General features: G+C 40.9%; 1 pseudogene; it reads left to right on the top strand.

The window, feature by feature from the left end:
* The first annotated feature begins 945 nt into the window (after positions 1-945).
* Positions 946-21,123, top strand: LOC144520229 (uncharacterized; annotated as a pseudogene).
* The last annotated feature ends 384 nt before the right edge of the window (positions 21,124-21,507 follow it).

Here is a 21,507-nt window from a genome sequence, read left to right as displayed (position 1 = left end):
TGCACGTTGCGTCCGAGCCCGGCCCAACACATTGACTGTAATTATGAGCCCGAGCCCGATTTAAACCCGACAATTTTTTAAGCCGTTATAACTAAGGTTCTCAACTACAATTCCGAGTTGTTTGAACTACAGAAATCTGTTTAGAATTATCTTAATAAATACAGGTAATGCAACAAGGACGAAGCATGTAAACTGCGCTGTTTGTTTATTCAGAATGGAATGGATCGCAAATGGATCCGAATGAGAAACGTAAAAAAAAACTTGACCCTAGCTGCTCCCTCCGAATAGTGTGGTAACAAAGCCCTGGAACCATATAGGAGACTTTCTTGTCTCGATCACCTAATTAATACTGTCCTTCGCCACGGTCTGCAGTGCACAGTGCTGCAGATGGGGGAGACACGATGTAGCACAGTTTACCTCACACTCAAGTCAGTGCAGGACATACACCCAGAGCTACGGGAGAAGCTGGAGAGGCATAGCTTTCTCCCCACTGAATAAGGCTAATAAAGTAATGATTAAAAAAACACAAATGCTTGATCAAGGGCCCGGCCTGACCCGGCCCGAGGATAGCGGCGGAAAATCTAGAGCACCTTGAGAACATCCTCCATCAGAGTCCACCCCTGTGCATGAATATGTTGCATACCATCTGTCTCGAACACATAGATGTTTATGGTACGTTTTTGTTCTGTTAAACGTTTGAGCATCAGATATGTCGAATTCCATCGTGTCGACACGTCCTGGATTAAATGGTGATTTGGCAGCCCCAACTCCTGCTGTAGAGCAGACAGCCTTGATTTAGCACTTGAAGAGTGCCTAAAGTGACCAACAGTTTTCCTGGCCAGCGCGATCACGTCAGAGACACTTTGTTGTGATAGAAGACTGTCGTGGGTGCACAACTGGAGCGTGTGCGCAAAACAGCCAGCACTTGGAACCCTTGCCCCGGACATGGCTTTCCGCATGTTTGTAGCATTGTCCCTCAAGACCAGGTGACACGTGGTATGTCCCACGCTCTGATAATTTCTTGCAGTGTATATGCAATGTTTAATGCAGTGTGCCTTCCATCGAATGCTTCACATCGAAGAATAGCATGTGTGCGCTTAAAATCATCATCAATCCAATGTGAGGTCACACTGATGTAGGACTGTGTAGTGTACTCACAAGTCCATATGCCGCCTGTAAATGCCCAGGCCTGTGCTTTGGCAACGTGTGATTGTATGCGGGAAGTGATGGACTCGTACATTTCAGGGATGATTTTGTCAGTAAAAAAGCACCTGGGATTTTGTAACGTGGCTCAAGCAGATGGAGTAGCTCGTTGAATCCAGTGTCTTCCACTATGCTATAGGGCTGCAAGTCAGTGGCTATCATTTTCCAAATTGCTGCATGAATGGTTTTGGCTCGTGGGTTATCTGATGCCCACTGTTTGTTCGGTGTAGGGCTAGCAAAGCTGGTAATGGTCGTCTGCTTAACACAAGTTTTTAGCTGTGACTGTCCTTCCTTTGCCGTACCTGAAGTTGCTGCATTTTGGCAGCTGTCTGTAGTTTCCTCCATGCACAACTCGTATTCTTTAGAATGTTTCATACGCAAATGTTTTAACAGCGCCGCTGTTGTGTGTTGTTTAGGGTCCTTGCCACCAAGAGAAAAATCGGCATTGCAAATTGAACATGTAGCTCGACTTGAATCACCTTCTTTTGACTGAAAGTATTGCCAAACAACACTTTTTCTGCTCAAAAGTTACATTTTCACTTTCTCACAGCCTACTGCATTGAACGGTCCACCTACGTAAACACCTTCCCATAATCAACGGCGGCGTCATTATGTTGACTAGCGTAGCGCACAAAGAGTATAAAAGTAACAAGAGGCTAAACTCAATAGAATGTTGTGTTGCATTCAGTCCAAGATGGCGGAGCTGCAGCTTGGTCATGGGTGCATTTGTTGCAATGGAACGTTCAATTGAGTTTCACCTCTTGTTACTTCTATACTCTTTGACAAGAGCAGAAACTCAACACAACGTTCGCCTCTTTCTCTCGAGTTTCACCTCGTTACTTCTCTTTGGTGGGTCGATTTGGTGGAAAAAAATTTCGGCAGAACAAGAACTACGTCAAAAAGCCCAAAGTTATCTCATATTCCCTACTTTGGGAATCACTTAAAACTTACCTTAGGGGGCAAATTATTTCACATGTTTCACTTAGCAATAAGGAACGTTCAAGGGAGATATCAGACTTAACTAACTCTATACGTAGGCTTGACCAGCTATATTCAGTCACCTAATGCTGAATTACATAAGAAACGGGTGGATTTGCAAGCTAAAGTAAACATTTTAACTACGAAACATGCGGAGCAACTTTTACTGAAAACCCGCGGAAACTATTATGAACATGGAGATAAGTCTAGTCGTTTACTTGCTCATCAACTAAAGTGCCAGGCCGCATTCCGTCTTATCCCGCATGTAACAGATGAACAAGGTAACTTAATTTCAGACCCTAAACACATTAACGATGTTTTTGTCTCCCATTTCACTTCACTTTATACCTCTGACTTCCCTACAGACACCTCTTTAATGAGGGCCTTTTTGAACAACTTGGAAGCCCCTTCTCTTGACCAAACTGTTGCATCCGAACTTCAACAAAATTGAAGGAGGAGCAAACAGGGTTCATTAAAGGGCGACACTCATTTTCGAACATCCGCCGCCTCATTGATATAGCATATACAAAAAATGCAGATCGTTTGCCTGAAGCAGTCGTTTCTCTAGATGCAGAGAAAGCATTCGACCATGTTGAGTGGCAGTATTTATTTGCAGCTTTGGAAAGATTTGGCTTTGGTATTAATTTCATTTCATGGATTAAGCTTTTGTATAAGGCTCCCCAAGCGTGGGATGATTTTCATCCCAATATCCTCTGGGCCGATGCCCTCCTTTCCTTTCTGATTTCAAATATTTAGGAATTACTATTACTAAATCTTTCGCCTCACTTCAGTCGTCAAATTTAACAGTATTAGTTAACCAAATGAAAGATGACTTTAAAAGATGGTTTTTCCTGCTTTTCCACTTACTTTGACAGGCCGTATAAATGCAGTGAAGATGACTGTGCTTCCAAAGTTTTTATACTTATTTCAATGTTTAACCCTATTTCTTACTAAATCATTTTTTCAGTCAGTCAAATGGTAAACTCATTTATATGGTACAATAAAGCCCCTAGAGTTAAGAAGAACCTTTTACAAAGGCAACGTAGTGTTGGTGGACTCGCTTTGCACAGTTTCATCCATTACTACTGGGCTGCAAATATCAAAAAGATATTCTTTTGGTTACACTCTCCTCGTACAATCTGGTGTGTTCTAGAGGAACAGTCATGTCAGCGCTCTAGCCTTAGAGCTTTAATTTACTCTTCTTTACCTCTAAGACCTTCTCGCTTCACCTCCCATCCTATAGTGCTATCCACTCTTAAGATTTGGAACCAATTTCGCTCTCACTACAAATTTGTTTCTGCCTCTATCCTTGGCCCCATACACAAAAACCACCTATTTCCTCCATCTACTATGGATTTGTCCTTTATGGAGTGGTGGAAGAGGGGTATTTATTAAATACTAAATCGTTTGCTAGTCAGTCTCTGTTCGCTTTGTTCGTTTATGCTTGTTTGCTTAACTGTTTTCTGTCCCTCTGTCTTCAGTACCTTCACCCTGGAATTCCTTCACCCCTGCCTGGCAACCAGAACCATCTACTACGTCGTTCCATCAAGACCCCTGTCCACCAGTACTCACCTCCCAACACGTTCGTCACCACCATCAGCATTCCATCACCCATACTCACCTGTCTACACGTCTGGCATTACCTTTTCAGTTATATTTTTGTCATCAATAAATACTCACCTTTTTTTCACCACCTACCTTGTCCTGGTCTGCGTTTGGGTTCAGAACCTGAGAGGTCTGACACAATTATTGCTTTCAAGTACTTTATACAAGACTGGTGTTAATGAACTTCCCCGCCAGAGCTGAACACGTCAATATGGGGGAAATCCATAGCATTTGAATAATTTAAGGGCCCAGTGTCTTTGTACCTTGGTAGACCCAGTGAGATTATAAATCTCTTGTTTAAAAGGTACAATATGTAACATTTCTACATTGAAATGTCTAAAAATGACTATACCTATGTTATAGATTTTGTTGAGTTGTGTACTTACACTATCCTAAATGTTTCCAACAACATTCAAACCCAGAGAAATCTGTTATTTTATTTTATTTTAATGACACGGTCCGTTTCAGATGGTACGTTCAGAGTAATCGTAAATCATACAATCTCACAGAAAGAATAACACTCAGTAACTGTTATACAGCTTGCTTTCTGCCACACAGCATCATTTTGTCATTGATTACATGCCAATTACAACACAGTAATACAGCAGAGATCTTATTTATTGATACATTTCAATCTTATTTATTGATACATTTCAATATCGATTGATCCAGCTTAACGTAATGTGCTACGTTGACAAGTAACGTTAGCTCATGCTAATGCTCGGTGGGGAATGTTATAAGGTTACAACATCGTTCAAGAAGTTATTTTAAGTATAATTGTTTTGATCAAGGTAAAGTTGCCGTTAAACAGCACTAGGCTAACCCACGATTATGTTTGCCAGCTAACGTTAGCAGCTGTATAGATAGAAGACAAATCTAATGCTAATTTAGCCAGCTATCCCACCTCACTCCCCGCCGCTAAGGGACTAGTTCAGTCGGGATGAGAGCGGACAACAGCCCCAGGGACACAACACATCCACAATTAGCCAGCAGCCAGCCACTCTTATAAACTTACAGCAATCCGAATCCAGCCAGCACAAACTCCAGCACCGGTTGATAACGATGCTAACGGCAGTAACAGAAAGTTGTATGTTCCATCGGGGAAACAGACCATATCGCCCCAGGTGTCCGAGTCTGGCTGGCTGTGGTGTTGTGCTGAAATTCTCCCCCCTTTAGCGGTCTTCTTTACAGTTACGTTTGACCCACAAATGGTGACTGTCCTGTGGACAAAAGGTGAAGGTGGGGGAGAGTCCGAAAGCAACACCTGATGTAGCTAAGCGTATCCTCGGCCGAGCCGCGGCCCCAAAGATACTCGGCGGCCAGCCCCAGCTGCAAAGTAGCCAAGTCTCTCAGAGGTGTCGAGTATCATTACAACAAACCCTTTTCCCCCCAGTGCTGAAAACATCCAAAAAGTGACACTGAGGTGAAATATATTGTGATATTGTTAGCTGCTGGCTAATGTTAGCTTGCTTGGTCGCTAACTGGTCAACTAGCTAGCTAACGTTAGCTACCAATACAAATCAAATCAAGAAAACGTAATTATGTGGGGGAAACTGCAGCTATTTTATCAGATGACATGAATAGACGTTACTAAACGTAACAAGGATAAAACTGTAATGGATAAACCTATCCGTGAACAGATCTATTTTAATCGGCAATTGTATGAAACTACAACTCCCATAATGCCACTACACAACGTCATCAAAAGTCTGTGTTTACATCCCATGTTTTGATTGAGAGACCCCTAGTGGCAGAAAATTACATATTGTATGTTTAAGGGTAGCCTGAACAAAAATGCAACATCATGACAATCAGAACTACAAAAATACATTAAAAGGCAGAACGCACTTCAAGCATTAAACAGCCAGGACTTAACAGATACTGCTTTTTGGCTATTTAAGTTCTGGGAAGTTGAGGACCCAAAGGAAGAGAGCAGGCAGGCAGACAGGAGAAAGTTGAAGTTGAGGATTTATTAAACCAAAACACAAAAAAATAACCAAGGGAGTCCAGAGAATAGCTGACACAGAGAAACACAGAGAAACACAGAGAAACACAGAGAAACACGACCGGCACGCACGCACAATGATCTGACACAAGACAAAGGGAACACAAAGACTAAATACAGAGGGTAACGAGGTAACAAGAGGCAGGTGACACAAGGGCTGGGAAACAGGTGGAAAACATCAGGCAATCACAAGAGCGGGAAAACACAGGGAGTAAAACTAGACAAGACAAGACAGAGAACAGACTATCAAAATAAAACAGGAAACAGAACATAAAACAAGACCAATAATCACACAACAGAAGGAAACAAGACATGACAGAAAACCAGGCTACAAAAATGACAAGAAAACAGACTACAATGAGACAAGACAAAACACCAAAACCATAACAGTATCAGGCTATAAAATATACAAAAGTCAAACCAATGAGAAAACAGTTTACATGAACAGGTTTCTTCCGCTTGCAGCTTAAGCCTTGTTAAACAGATACTTTGATTAAGAGGGTGAAGCTGTCAACATACTAAATTAAAGTGCTTCAGTGGCTTTGTCATCACCTCTTAGGAAAGATTAGAGCTGGACATATTGGAAATAAAGATAACAAAACATAATATGGCACATTTCTCAGCGATATCTCTCCCAGAACATGCACTCATGTCAGTTTGAGTTTTTCTTAAAACAATATGTTTAAACCAAATGTCCCTTCTAGTTGGTATGTTAGTCTTTGCAGCTCAGCCTGAATATACAGAGCTTGAAAAATGGGCTATTTTACATGACATGGTGAAATGTATCCACAGTACATTTGGATTTGCTGAGTTAACTAACCCTGAGCAGATAATCAATTTACAGTTTTTTACGATTGCTATGACAATTTTTTCACTTGTAACAACTTTCCTAAACTCTTAACACAGATAGCACAACGTCAGTCTGTGTAGGCGATACAATTAACACATTTCTTGTTGCCTTGACACTAAATGCATACAGTTAACACTAATTTAAAGTGCTTGAATTTCTTTTACACACAAGCTCAACCAAGACCAAAACAATGGATCTTTACTGCCAAATTTACAAATGCTTTCACTCTGTATGTCAGAACAGACATGTTCTAAACCTAACTTATAGGCTAAAGTCAAAGTGAACAGCTGTTCATATTGTAAATTTAAACAAATATATTTCCTGGATTTTGTTCCATTGCTACAGAGAAACAGCAATAGATCGATCACAGCTGAATGACATCTAGGAAACACACTCAGGTGTTGAGGTTCTTTTACAGTTTTTCTCAGTCGCTTTGGTACGTTTTTCACATCATCCCCAACATGTGCAAAATAATAAGTGCATTTCTCAGAACAATTTGTACAAACTGCAATATACAATAGATATGTTTCTAAAGCTAGTCAGTCACTAAAAATCCTTAGTACATCTCTCAAAAGTAAATATTCATGCCAATGATCATGTCAGTGTCATCAGAATGATAAGTCATTGAGTCATTGTTCACGAACAAGGTCGTCAAAATGTTTGGGCATGTGTACTTTGACAGTATTACCTGATGTAAACTTAGGCTACAGTTTGGATGACAGTTACTGTATTGAAAATGCACAAGGCTGCACTTCTATGGCATATATCAATTTCAACAGTACTATTTACATATTACTGTATGTGGGTTATTGATTGAAAGAGACTGGACAGGAGTTTGTTTTTCACAGCTTTTACTAGTGCTACTTTATGAAAGAAAAAAACAAAATAATTTACAGTAAGAAAAAGAAAAGGGGCACAAAGGAAAAAAAACTAAAATTAGAAAGAAACACAGGAAACACCCCTAAGGTACAACTTTGCCCGCAGCACTGTTCTAGTTGTCTCTACACATCCAGACGTTCCTGTCTGTCGGCCCACATATTCTCATCCACATCACACCGGATATTTTCCCTTGCAATGCAACGTGAAAAGAATCTTTTTGAATGCCTTATCCATTCTCTGCAGGCGTCTACTGTGATGTCCTCACATGCTGCATCCATTGCAGCCAGCAGGGTCATCTGTGTGTGTGGCTGACACTCGTACACCTTCCACCTCCATGCTGAAAAGAACTCCTCAATTGGGTTAAGGAATGGTGAATAAGGTGGGAGGAATTCTATGAGCATCCTCAGGTGGGTCACAAACCATTGCCTTATGACGTTTGATAGATGGAAACTCGCATTATCACAAATGACCACATACTTTGGCAAATCCTCTTATGGGATATGGGTTAGGACACCATGCTCCGAAATAGCAGCACACATGGTGATATTTCCTCCCCGTTGGCCTGGCAAATCCACAGTAGCTCTGTGACTGATGAGCTTCTGCATTTGGTCAGGTTGAAGCCAGCCTCATCCACGTATACAAAGTTGTGAGAGGGTTCACTTGATTCCAACTCCATTATAAGCTATATCCCAGAACACACATTGAATTTGTTGTGGTAAGGAAGAGTGACCTAAAATGTACATATATTGCATGTTCCTTCCACAGCAATGGAAATGTGTGCAGTTTATGCTTACTGTACTATGTATCACTATAAAATGTTGCTGTAAAGTAGTTACATAGATATATGTTTTACCTGTACATACTGGTACCGTAGCTCCTTAACTCTGTCCTCATTCGTTTGGAATGGTACACAGTACAGCTGTTTCATACTCATCTGGTTTCTATGCAGCACCCTGTCGATGGTTGAGATGCTAACCGTATGGATGTTTTCAAAGACATCGTTGTCGTCTATAATGGTCCTTTGTATTTCCCTGAGTCTTATGGCATTGTTTGCTCGGACCATGGTGTAAATAGCCTCCTCCTGTCGAAGTGTGAAAAGGCGTCCTCTGCCACCGGTTTCAGGTAATCTTGCAGTCCTATGTGGGGAAAAATGCAGTGATGCATTGCAAAATTTCACATAGACAAAAACTATGCAAACACACATTTTACTGTAAAACATACAGGTGCATGTAAGGTGCAGTATGGATCTGTATAGAGTATATTTCTGTATGCTGGGAAATACAAGTGGACTACTGTAATATGAAGCATTGTAGGAAGTATACAGTATCCTGCTTATATACAGTAACAGTGCACTGTACATTGGTGGACATACCTGTTCTCTCTTCAAAACATTTGAACTATTGAGGACACGGTTGATCTCCCAATATTCGGCTGCACCCTTCGACCCGCCTCAGCCATTGTAAGGCCATGACTGACAACATGGTCTACAATAGTGGCCCTTATGTCATCAGATATGCGCCTATGTCCTCTTCTTCCGCTTCCTCTGTTTTGCTTTCCACCACGCATCCTTGCTCCTCTTGCTCCTCTTCTTCCTCCTCCTCCTCCTCCTCCTCCTCCTCCTCCTCGTCCTCGTCCTCGTCTTGGCTGTTGACCCTGTTCGTTTCCTGGTCCATCCATTATTGGAAAATTGCAACTCTGTGTTGTGGTCTGTCTATATATGCTTGCCAATTGATTGTTCATGAGATGCACCTTTGAGCAATTTAGACAACTGGTTGATTATTGATTGAACTAACACTTTACATTCCTTCATGAGGGAGGGTCAGTTTCACCTGCGCGATTCATCAATTCACGTTTTTGTACAAACGGTCTAATAGGAATGTGTAAAACTATGCTTGACAGTTTATGACAAATAGTTCAACAATTTTGCATGTAATGGCTTATGCAAGGAACTAATGCCTAGATGTTTTAAGGGGTAAGACTATTCAACAGAGAACCATCTACTATATTTTGATCAACATGACATGAGCAATTGAAAATGTGGAAAAAAGCTGACACTTGTACATTATCAATTGCAATATGTACAAAAGCAATTGCAATTTGTTCAAAGGAATAAGAAATTGCTTTAATGATGTGCACAAGTGACTAGATGATTTGGAATTTGTACAAGTAGTATCAAGAATTGCACTTTTGATCTAAGAAATGCACCAAAGCGACTGAGAAAAACTGTAATTGCATGACCATATGGTAGTACATACAGTAAAAGAGGTCCTATTTGAACAACATAGATGAACACAAAGAAAGGAGGAAAATGCCTGCACGAGGGAGAGGAAGACAAGTATTAGGTTTTTGACCCTTCGCTAAGCCCCGCCCTTCTTAGTTACTGTTGCTACGCCTGTCAAGCTTTCGTGCCTGGCACGTCCATTACAGTATGTATGCACCGGTGTCAGACATTCCCAAGGAGATAACAATTTTTGGCGAACAGGTAAAATATCTGAGAGAGCAAGACAAAAGGGACTGCAGTATGCATTCGAGGGATATATCCACGACATAATATGAGAGAATAATTTCATCAAAATTGAAGCTAAAGCCTATAGGTCATGCAATAATGTGAGAAGTCTCATACGCTGACCATTCAAATGGGAAACACACAAATTGAGGAACAGCTATGTTCATGCACAGCAGGGTAAGTAACATTTGAAAATAATCTAATAATTATAATAATTATAAATCAAACAGCTTATCCATAAATCTTGTGGAATAAACACAAGACATTAGCTTGAACACTTTGCAATAATAACATTCTCCTGCTTATATTTTTAGAGATTAACAAATGCTGAAATATATTTTAAAGTATGTCAGTGAGCCTCCGTCTTGCCTTTAATCATCTTAAGGATGGGTTAATAACAGATGTGTACCCACTCGATCGCTCTCTGGGACATGTTTTCATGCTAATCAAATGTGTTTGGAGCTTGAAACAAGCTAGCGCGGACCGCTGATTAGCTTACAACGCTAGTATACGGGGCAGAAAGACAGTAGCTCCCAAGACGGCGCCCGCCTGTATACGAGAACGTGACTGTATTTATAATCTATCTTTTTCATAAACTGTCTGTACACTTACAAAGTTCTCAATGCTCCGGTTAACATTTAGGGACCCTCATTATGCTACCGTTGAAGTTTGGTGATATTTTGAACCTTTTTAGTGGTATAAATAGTGATTTGTTTTTACTTTCCCTGTGCCCCCAATACTAGCGTTGTAAGCTAATCAGCAGTCCGCGCTAGCTTGAAAACATGTCCCAGAGAGCGACAGAGTGGGTACACATCTGTTATTAACCCCTAGGTTCGTTTTGCGCTGGAATTGTCTTTATTTTACGTTCAAATATATGCATTATGAACAAAGAACCGTCATTATTTCCAAGCAATGCTGTGCTGAGTTAGCTAGCTAGCTAGCTAACATTAGCGTGTTCTTGCCTTGGAGCAAACGTATGTATTTTTGTTAATACTGTCGACATTTAGCTAGTTGTGAATGGGGCCTCCCACACTGCTTGATCTACACCTGGCCTTTCTCCCCTTGGGTTTTAGGTTTCGGGAAGGGAAAAATTCCACCACCCCGTCCAAACTTTTAGGATACCGGGTATCGGATTTGCACAACGCTTCGGCGTACGGTGTTTCCCTCGCTCGAAAGCTTGACAGACCTCCCGCGCCTAGTTACGGTTGCTAAGCCACGATTGGCCTGTGGCGGTTTTCGGGCGTGGTTTAGCGAAGGGTCAATTCTGTCTCTGTCTCCTTTTTTTCATAGACCGTACATTCTATAAAGCTACTCTGAGATGGGTCATTCATTTTCGGTATTGAATTTCTGCAGCAAAAGAAACAAAATGCATGTATTTACTAAACCCAACAAAATGTAGAAAGGCTTCAAGAGAAACTGCAGTGCAAAACACAATCTATGGTCAATACAATATACTATTGTCTATTATTATTGTATAAGGGCAGACCTGACACATATCAAATAATGTAGTTTCTGTAATTCCATGTGATGTTAGTGTTTTGTATGACATTGTGCAGTGATTGACTAAATGTTCCTGTTGTAAGAGAACATGTGTAGTGTTTTGGAAGAATTATTTGATTTTGAGACATGACTGCATTGTTTTGGTAGACATAGTACATTGTGTTAGTGTATTATTGTATTTTGAGGAGTTTAGTTTACAATGTGTGATTTTGATAATGAAATGAACTATTTTGCCAATTGTGTGTTGTAGGTGTGTTGGTGTGTTAAGAGTTTAGAAAAGCTGTTAAAAGAATTGAAAAAATTGTCATAGCGATCGTATAAAACTAACACAGCGTTCCAGCTGGCATTTTTACCAATGGGAAATGGCAGTATATTGTCTGTGACAGACATGGACATTCCACAGGACAGCCACAGAAGATCAGCCGCAGAAGAAGATCTATGTGCCCCTTAAAAAGAGCAACTCTCTCAGACCACTGCTCGAATGCCTGGATGACATAAAGGCCTGGATGGCTTCTAACTTTTTAAGTTTTAATGAAACAAAAACGGAAGTAATGTTTTTTGGTGTACACACCGGGACCCCTTTTGTCGACCTGGGTCCCTTGGCTCAATATGTCAAGCCAACCGTTACCAATTTAGGGGTTAAAATTGACTCTAATATTAAGTTTGACAAACAGATTGGGGCAGTGGTTAAAGCAGGCTTTTTCCAATTACGGCAGTTAGCCAAAATAAAGCAGATTCTTACTAGGCAGCACTTTGAGACAGTAATACACGCCTTTGTGACCGGTTGGATTACTGTAATGCCCTATATGTAGGCATCAGTGCCGCATCTGTTGCTCGTCTCCAGATGGTGCAAAACGCTGCGGTGCGTCTTTTAACTGGAGGACGTAAATATGAGCACGTTACCCCCGTTTTAGCTTCACTCCACTGGCTGCCCGTATATTTTAAGATCCATTTTAAAATGAATTTACTTGTGTTTAAATGCTTAAATGGTCTTGCCCCATCCTACCTGTCCGAGATGCTTCACCCCTACACTACGACCCGCTCACTCAGGTCAGCTGAACAACTGCGCCTGAGTGTTAACTCAGGCGCAGTTGTGCAATCTTAGTTGTGCAGTTGTGCAAACTTAAAGTGAATCATGCCTTTGCTGTGGCAGCTCCAAAAATATGGAATGACCTACCTCTGCCTATTAGACAGGCTTCTTCACTGTCTAATTTTAAATCTCTTCTTAAAACCCATCTTTTTTCCTTGGCCTTTCCCAGCTTAGGCTGACATTTTTGTGCAACAATTTTTACTGTGATACTGTTTCATGTTTTAAATGTTAGGTGTTGTAAATGTTTTAAATGATCTACTTTGTTCTGTACAGCACCTTGTGCAACGTTGGTGGCTTTTTAAAGTGCTTTATAACTAAATTTGATTGATTAAAGAATCCAAAAACCTCCCAGGGAACACATTGATATCACTCAGTATGACTTTCCAAGGATATAATTATCTTTAATGTCAATTGCAAACAAACATCCATAAAAAATCTACTTGGGAAATCACAGAGAAAAAGACACTTAAGAGCTTGCCTGTTAAGTATTTTAGGGTGTCTTCAGTATTAAAGTAATCAAGTGATAGTTGACTAAAAAAGAATGTCAGTACCTACCTATAGGTGACTTTATAACAGCCCATTTGATGAGCTTTTACATGGCCTTGCTCTCCTAAAGACTTTGATTCTTCTGTCGCAGTTTCTGCAAGTTTCACTAAATCAAATTTCAAACACTTTTTAAGATCATTATGAATGAAATTTAAGATATATATCATAACATCAACTGAGTCCTAAATTTATTTTTTCAAGCCAAGTGTCGCTAAACTTGTACTTCCCCATAGCTGACGAATAAAATCTGTTTTATGTCCGTCGGAAAGACTCGCGCCGATCACATGAAAGCTGCAAAATGAGTTCCATGTTGGTCTCATTTGTAGTCGTAATACAGTGAAATAATATTTGGATTAGAGAAAGACAAGAACTACAACACCACGGAAAATTAAAAAAGAGAATATTAGAGGTAGAGTTACATGGACGTAGGAAAATTAAGACTTGTTTTAAGACCTAGAACACAATACTTGAGCGACTTTAAGACTTTTAAGACCCCGCTGAACCCTGCTCTATCAGATTGCCTAGAGACCTAAATGTTGGTATTAGCATATTTCCATATATCAAATTAGTAAAAATATTTTTGACTGTGAATGTTCACACAAAAGTAAAATTTCACACTAAGATTAAAAAAAAAGGAAATAAAATTTAACCACAAGCAGCACTTCACACGAAATAAAACTCCACTTTAAAGTGCTCATATTATGCTTTTTGGCTTTTCCCCTTTGCTTTATTGTGTTATATATCTTTTTTTGTGCACGTTATAGGTTTACAAAGTGAACAAGCCCAAAGTCCACCCCAAAGGGACTTACCATCTCCAACAGAAAACACTGTTCACAAACGGCTCAAAACAGCTCTATTGTAGTCCAGCCTTTACTTCTGTGACGAATGTGCGTCACTTTGTAACACACGTTATAATGCTCACCTAGCTGCTAGCGTGGCACGCCCTCATACTCTGCTTCTGACTGGCTAGTAGTCCTTACTTAGCTACTGCGTATGTGCAACTCCCAACAAAGATGGAATAGAAGTGAGATGCCTCACTCTGTAGCTAAAACAGAGAGCTCAACACACAGGGTGAAAAGAAGAGCTGCAGCAATATGCAGTACAACAAAAATATGGTGTTTTTGAAAATTAAACCATGTAAACCTATTCTGGTACAACCTCTAAATATAATTATGAACCTGAAAATGAGCATAATATGAGCACTTTAAAACACAAGGACGTTGCTCCGGATGGGATAAAAATCAATCAAATCCTTGCACCTCTCCTCGAGTAATGAAATCCATCTAACAAAGCCCAGCAGCTTAATGTTCTGTTAAAAATTTACAAACTCAACAAAAGGAGTTCTCTTATTAGAGATATTGGGCTTTCTGAGTTCCCTATTGTATGACAGGCACAAAAGAATGGAGGGTCACTGTGAACTTGGAAGAAGACTATGAGGAAAAGATAAATGTGTTATTCAGTCACAGCCCTGTCAGAGAGTGAAAAATCCATTTATATGTTGGGTTTTTTTACGTCTCCGTTCAGCTCCCATCTGTAAAACAAAATAAATAAAAAAATAATTACTTTTACCTCATCACTTCTGTCGATGTGAAATAAATGATGGGCAAAGCAGAATCTGGAAAATCCAGTGGAAAAACCACATTTGTATTAGTTTTATCCTAGATGGCTACACGTCTTTTGGAGACAAACAGCATTTGTCAAACAACTGTTAACATCCATTGTCCTACCAATAGTTAAACAATGACCATACTATAATTCTAACCTTCACCACATAGCCAGATGTTGAAAAGATATAAATGCATGTCTCTATTATGCATAATCTTTGATTTACCCAAGTAACTAGGTCAGTAAGTGCTCTGTGGAGATAACCTCTTACCGGATCTGTCATCTGTGATAATGGGTGCTAAAACCAACGATAATTTTCTCTCTGTTGCATCTGGATTTGATCCAGATACATTAGACTTGTCAGTTCAAGAAGAAATGGGGCCTCTGTTCTCTATAATAAAACCCACATCACTGAATGGTATATGAATCATTTTTGTAATGACATTGTGCATTTTGGACATCATTTTGAATGTCATCTTGCTCATAGGATTGCCAGTTTGGAAAACACTTATATGGGTTATTATGGCAGGCACCGACAACTAACCTGTTCCGTTCACTGAGGTTGGAAGGTTTGTTGGTTTTTGAGCTGCAAATCACCAAATTAATGCTTACTACTTCCTTCTAGAACTATAGCTCAGGTAGATTATATATGTTTGAATTGGAATCTTGGGCTACTCCAAGCAACTCTTAACCATGAGTGTCAAACTCATTTTCACTGAGGGTCATACTGGAAAATGAGAATCACATCAAGGGTCAGACATGTGTAGTTTGACATGCTTTTGTTTCATTGAAAAAGTTAAATATCTTTGACTGTATTACTGCATATAGCTTTTTTGACATTTGTGTAGCTTTTTTCGTAATTTTTGTATTTTTTTTTTTATTCCGACTTTTTTGTGGCTTTCTCCGACGTTTTGTCACTTAAAAAAAAAGAATTGTTGCTTTTCCCGAATTTTTGGACGCTTTATGTCGACATAAAGCCCTATAAAAGTCAGCAAAAAAGTTCCTTAGCCATCATAGAATTTAGCAAATCAGGCAAAACAATAACATATTTTAACAGCAAACTGTTTCAGAGCCTCAATATGAAAACTCTCTGCTTCTGAGGGGATTTCTGAGTCTCAAAGTTTTGCTTTGAATGTCAGATAATTGCAGTAAAAAACACTTTCCTGTGTTTTTGGTTTGGCGCACAACTAGGGAGGCCAAAATCTATCGTCAACCTAAATTGATATACAGGCCGGATTTAAATCTGCAAGGGGCTCAGATTTGGCCTGAGGGCCTTGAGTTTGACACATGTAATCCAAGCCTTTTAAAATGTGTCTGGGAAAAAAAAAGCCACTGAGCTGAGTAGTGGCCTTCAACAGTCTGTTCACACTGCAGGATAATCAGACCTGCCTGTTGGGCCTTATGCACTTCTAGCTGGATGTACCTGTAATGTGTGAACATCAAAATGTCAGAGAGTCTATTATCTGCAGCTTATGACACCTCTTCCATAGTCCTCCTATTACAGCTTCCTTTCATATTGCTGTTTTTCCTCCGTCCTAATTTGAAATCCCCACCCTAACTAAAGAAGAACCACGTTTAAGACTTCACCTGCTCACTTCAACAGCCCCACAAGGCCTCGGGTTCTGTGCTTCTGTGCAACATTTCACCAACCATTTTTCAGCCTCACTTCCCAAAAAGTAAAAATTGGGTATATATATATATCGATTTGTTCTGTTGGTCTGCTTTTATGTATTTTTATTGCAGAGAGGAAATGCCTCAAAGTGCATTTCACATAATATTGCTTTTTACCTGGACCTGCAGTGACGAGACAAATAATAATAGCAAAATGGCCTCTAAAAGCAATCCTATAAACCTTGCCCTATTTTCCAAAAAAGACAGTGTTGACGTCTTGAGCTCTGGATGTGTTTTAACCCTTTGTCAGCCACACCAGAGCACCTTTCTATTTCGCCAAGGAAATAACACTGATGTTGACAGGTGATTAGTCAGATTAGTTCTAATTTTAAACTGTTATGGTCAGCTCTCTCTCCGCCCTGCTTTGGATGTCTTTTTCCTGTGTGTCTGTGTTTGTTTGTGTTTTGTCTGTGTTTTTCCGTTTGGAGTGCTGGAGGCGTGGTCTGGAGGAAAGTAGGTCAAGGGGCGTGGCCGCTTCAACCATGCACTGCCGATCTTCACAACTGCAGCTAATCATTCAGATTCAACCCAGCAGTATTTAAACCCGGGCTGATCATCCCCTCACCGCCAGTTCGTTGAACCAGGTCGAATAATTCTAGTTTTGCCTTTGTTCTCTGTGCTTAAACTTACCCTGTGTCTCTCTCTAGTTCCCGCTCAGACCTGCTACTTTCTCCGCTGTGCCTGCATGCTCCCAGCCTCACCGTCCAGCCTCAGTCTCCACTTTGGGAAAACCACCAGTGTACTCATCTCTGCCTGTCTCCCTCGTGTCCCGAAACCACCTGGACTCTTCCCCGTCGGCTCGCCTCTATCTCGGACTAGCCAGGAGTTTTCCCGCCCTGACACAATCAACTGTGTAACTCTAAGTACACGTTGTTTAATTAAACCTTTTAAAACTGCTCTACATTGTCTGTGTGATATTTCTGCGTTCTGGGTCAGAACTAGCTCCTAACCTAAACTTTTTTCCATCCTTGTTCAAGCTGGTCCTGGAACATAAGCAGACTGACTGTACGCAATGATCAATCAAATATTTTGTTATTTTAGTAGAGATTTAAGTAATATTATGATTAATTTATTCTCAAATGTGGGTCACTTGTCAGTACACCACATTCCAAAGTGCAAATCTCTAATACTACAACCACTACAAATAATAACAAAACATAAAAATCATTGTCATCCGTTGCAAACTAAAAACTTTAAGGCCAGCCCTGTAATAAATAACCTGCTTTAACCTTGTAGCAGAGGATTTTTATTAACGTTGGAATGGGGGACCATCCTAGGAAACCTGGAAAACAAGACAAAGTATTGGATTCAAAACCTTACCAATAAAAATACAGAGTGGTGAGGCAATATGCTGCAGGTACAATGTATTTCCCTTTCCCTGAAACCCCAGCTAAGAGTCTGGGCTTTAGAAGCATTCGCTTTTATTGCCCTGATCGATCCAAATCTAATTCCTGCCCTTACAAAACTACTGTGTTATCACTCGCTCCCCTCCCACTGATCCAAATCAAATCAGAGGCCAACCAAAACCCTTTTTGATGTTGTATGAAGGCCGCAGAAAATCAGGTCAGGATCGACCGGGACTCTAAGACAAAGACAAAGCTACAACTGTGCAGAAATGTCAAAGTCTGAAAAGGTAGACAGTGATTGATATTTTCCAGGTGGATACAAATTACATTCAGATATGAGCAGAGCTACAAGGGAGGCTTTCTAAATACATCACCATTAACTGAAATACATTTTCTACCCCTGGACCTGTTTTCCTAATTTAGGTTTCAGACTGATCAATTTGGTTACACTCCATTATTTAGTCTGACATTGGTTTCTCTTTTTCTGATTGTTTACCCAACGTTATATACTGTGTGTGCAGTAGCCATAAGCAGTTACCTTAACCTTGCTGACGTTACAGCAATTTATGTGGCTAAAGATTTGGCATGCAAAACGTTCAGTATGCCAACCCATTCTCACTCCCAACTCGACAAATATGGACGCTTGGTCAGTGTCTCTGAGCGTCAGATACCGACGCAAAACTCCCCCTTTAGCGTCTGTATGGAACACAGAGCAGCAGCTCCACCGCGGTGCTGTAAGATGACGTAATATTAAGAGAGACAACTGTAGAGAGTAGTATGTAACATCGAAATGCTGTGTAGGGAGGTTGGTTGGGGTGGTGGATGGGTCAAACAACTGCCTTTCACCCAGGAGATCGGGGTTCATGTCCCGTTATGTCCCGTGTGTCACTGAAACGTACATTTTGTAACCCCACCCACCATCTTTTCCTAAACCTAACTGTCTAATACTTGTGCTGCATGTCAGTTAAACGTATGCCCTGACCCAGAGCGTCAAAAAGGGATTCCAAGAGTCTTGACCAAGTGCGTCTAAATATGACGCTAAAGGAGACTTTTAACGTAAATAACAAACGGCAAATACGACACCAAATACGACACCAAGCGTCCGTATTTGACGTGATGGGAGTGAGAATGTGTTGAGTAGGCCTCAAATTATCTAGTTCGTAAGAGGGGTCGTCCGAACACATCTAAAGTGCCACGTTCAAAGGAGGGACAAGAAGCCTGCCATCATGAAGCCAGGCAATATGCGATACAAATGGAGATGAAAGTGCACACTTTTTATTGTATTTCGTATAGGCTTCGCCCTCTAAGGCTACGCTATTGGGTTTATCCCTTTGCAAATGCGCAGTCGTGAAGATTTTCTTTCCCACCCTTGCGTCCAGCACGGGCATAAAACTATGTCCGCAGATACTGTATATAAACAGAGCGGACCCGTTGTTCATCTCCCACTTTTTCTTCAAGCTAGCAGTATGAAGACCTCCACCTCCAGCGGTGTTCGCCTCTGCTCCAGCTGCCGGACCGCCTACATCCTGCCGTCAGATCTCCACCCTCGCTGCAAGACCTGCCTCGGCGCCGCTCACGCCAGCTTGGCACTCAGGCCGGCTTGGCACTCACGCCAGCTTGGCACTCACCCCACAGGCCTCCTGCCAGTTCTGCACCCGCCTGCCATCTAAAGAGCTTAAACGGTGGGCGAAAACTTTTCTGGCTTGCCAGGTCGACGGGGAGGGGGATGGCAGCTGGGCAGACCAACGGGACACCGTCGACACCCTGGATCTGCTGGAAAACTTGAAAGTAAATGGCGTTCCTCCAAACTGGAAGAATCTCGTTTAGATTGGCAAGACAGTCTGAAAACCTATATGAAGGCCCTCAGAAATGCCAGATTACTCAACACTAATAGAAGAAAATAAGAACAACCCAAGGTTTCTTTTCAGCACTGTAGCCAGGCTGACAGATAGCCACAGCTCTATTGAGCCATCTATTCCTATAGCTCTGAGCAGTGATGACTTCATGACCTTCTTTAATGATAGCCACCTACCTGTCTCTTAGACGCTATCCCAACGAGGCTACTTGAAGAAGCGTTACCCGTGGTTAACACTTCATTACTAGATATGATCAATATGTATTTATTAACAGGTTATGTACCGCAGTCATTTAAAGTAGCTGTGATAAAACCTCTTCTGAAAAAACCCACCCTCGATCCTGAAGTCTAGCCAACTATAGACCTATATCTAACCTTCCCTTTCTTTCCAAAATCCTTGTGAAGGTAGTTGCTAATTAGTTATGTGATTTTCTACATAGCAATAGTTTGTGTGAGGACATTCAGTCAGGATTTAGAAAGCATCATAGCACAGAAACGGCACTGGTGAAAATGACTAACGACCTTCTAACTGCTGCAGACAAAGGTCTTGTCTCCATACTTGTCTTATTAGATCTTAGTGCTGCATTTGACACTATTGACCATACCATTCTGTTACAGAGATTGGAATATTTAGTTGGCATTAAAGGAATCGCACTAAGCTGGTTTAAGTCCTATTTCTCCGATCGATCTCAATTTGTTAACATTAACGATAAATCCTCCAAGTACGCTAAAGTTAGCCATGGCGTTCCACAAGGCTCAGTGCTTGGACCAATTCTATTCTCCTTATATATGCTTCCTCTAGGCAATATTATTAGAAAACACTCAGTTAACTTTCACTGTTATGCGGATGACACCCAGTTATACTTGTCAATCAAGCCAGACTGAGTTATTTTGATCAGGATATATCCTTTAACACCCATCTAAAACAATCCTCAAGAACAGCCTTTTTTCATCTTCGTAACATTGCCAAAATTAGGAAGACCCTGTCTCAAAACGATGCAGAAAAACTGGTCCATGCATTCGTTACTTCCAGGCTGGACTACTGTAATTCCTTACTATCAGGTTGTCCAAATAAGTCCCTTAAGACTCTCCAGCTAATCCAGAATGCTGCAGCACGTGTTCTGACAAGAACTAAGAAAAGAGATCATATTTCTCCTGTATTAGCTTCTCTGCATTGGTTTCCTATAAAATCCAGGATTGAATTTAAAATCCTTCTCCTGACCTACAACGCTCTAAATGGTCTAGCACCATCATATCTAGAAGAGCTCTTAGTACCTTATTGTCCCACTAGAGCACTATGCTCCCAGAATTCAGAGCTGCTTGTGGTTCCTAGAACCTCTAAAAGTAGGATGGGAGTCAGAGCCTTCAGCTACCAGGCTCCTCTCCTGTGGAACCAGCTCCCAGTCTGTGTTTGGGGGGCAGACACTGTCACCACATTTAAGAATTAACTGAAAACCCTCCTCTTTGATAAAGCATATAGTTAGGGAGTGAGGAGATCCAGAAATGCTTGTTACTAACCTAGCTCTGGGGAGTTTATTTCCCGGAGTCCTTATGTTTCTTTTTCCCAGCATATTTCGTTGGATTAGGATGGCACCAAGATCTTGGTTGCAGCTGTCGCCGTGGTCCTGCTTCACTACACCGTGTACGCTCTACGGTGCCCTGCTGCGTTTTCCTCGCCACTGTTGCACTAAATGCTTGCTCTTGGGGGAATTACTAGAATTGTTGGGACTTTATAAATTATAGAGTGTGGTCTAGACCTACTCTATCTGTAAAGTGTCTCGAGATAACTCTTGTTATGATTTGATACTCTAAATAAAATTGAATTGAACTGAAGAGGACGTCTTCGACAGACACGAGTCTGCTGACTC

The sequence above is a fragment of the Sander vitreus genome, chromosome 7, assembly GCF_031162955.1.
Source record: "Sander vitreus isolate 19-12246 chromosome 7, sanVit1, whole genome shotgun sequence".
Lineage (NCBI taxonomy): Eukaryota > Metazoa > Chordata > Actinopteri > Perciformes > Percidae > Sander > Sander vitreus.
Note: the sequence above shows the minus strand (reverse complement) of the source record. Positions and strands in the feature narration are given on the sequence as shown.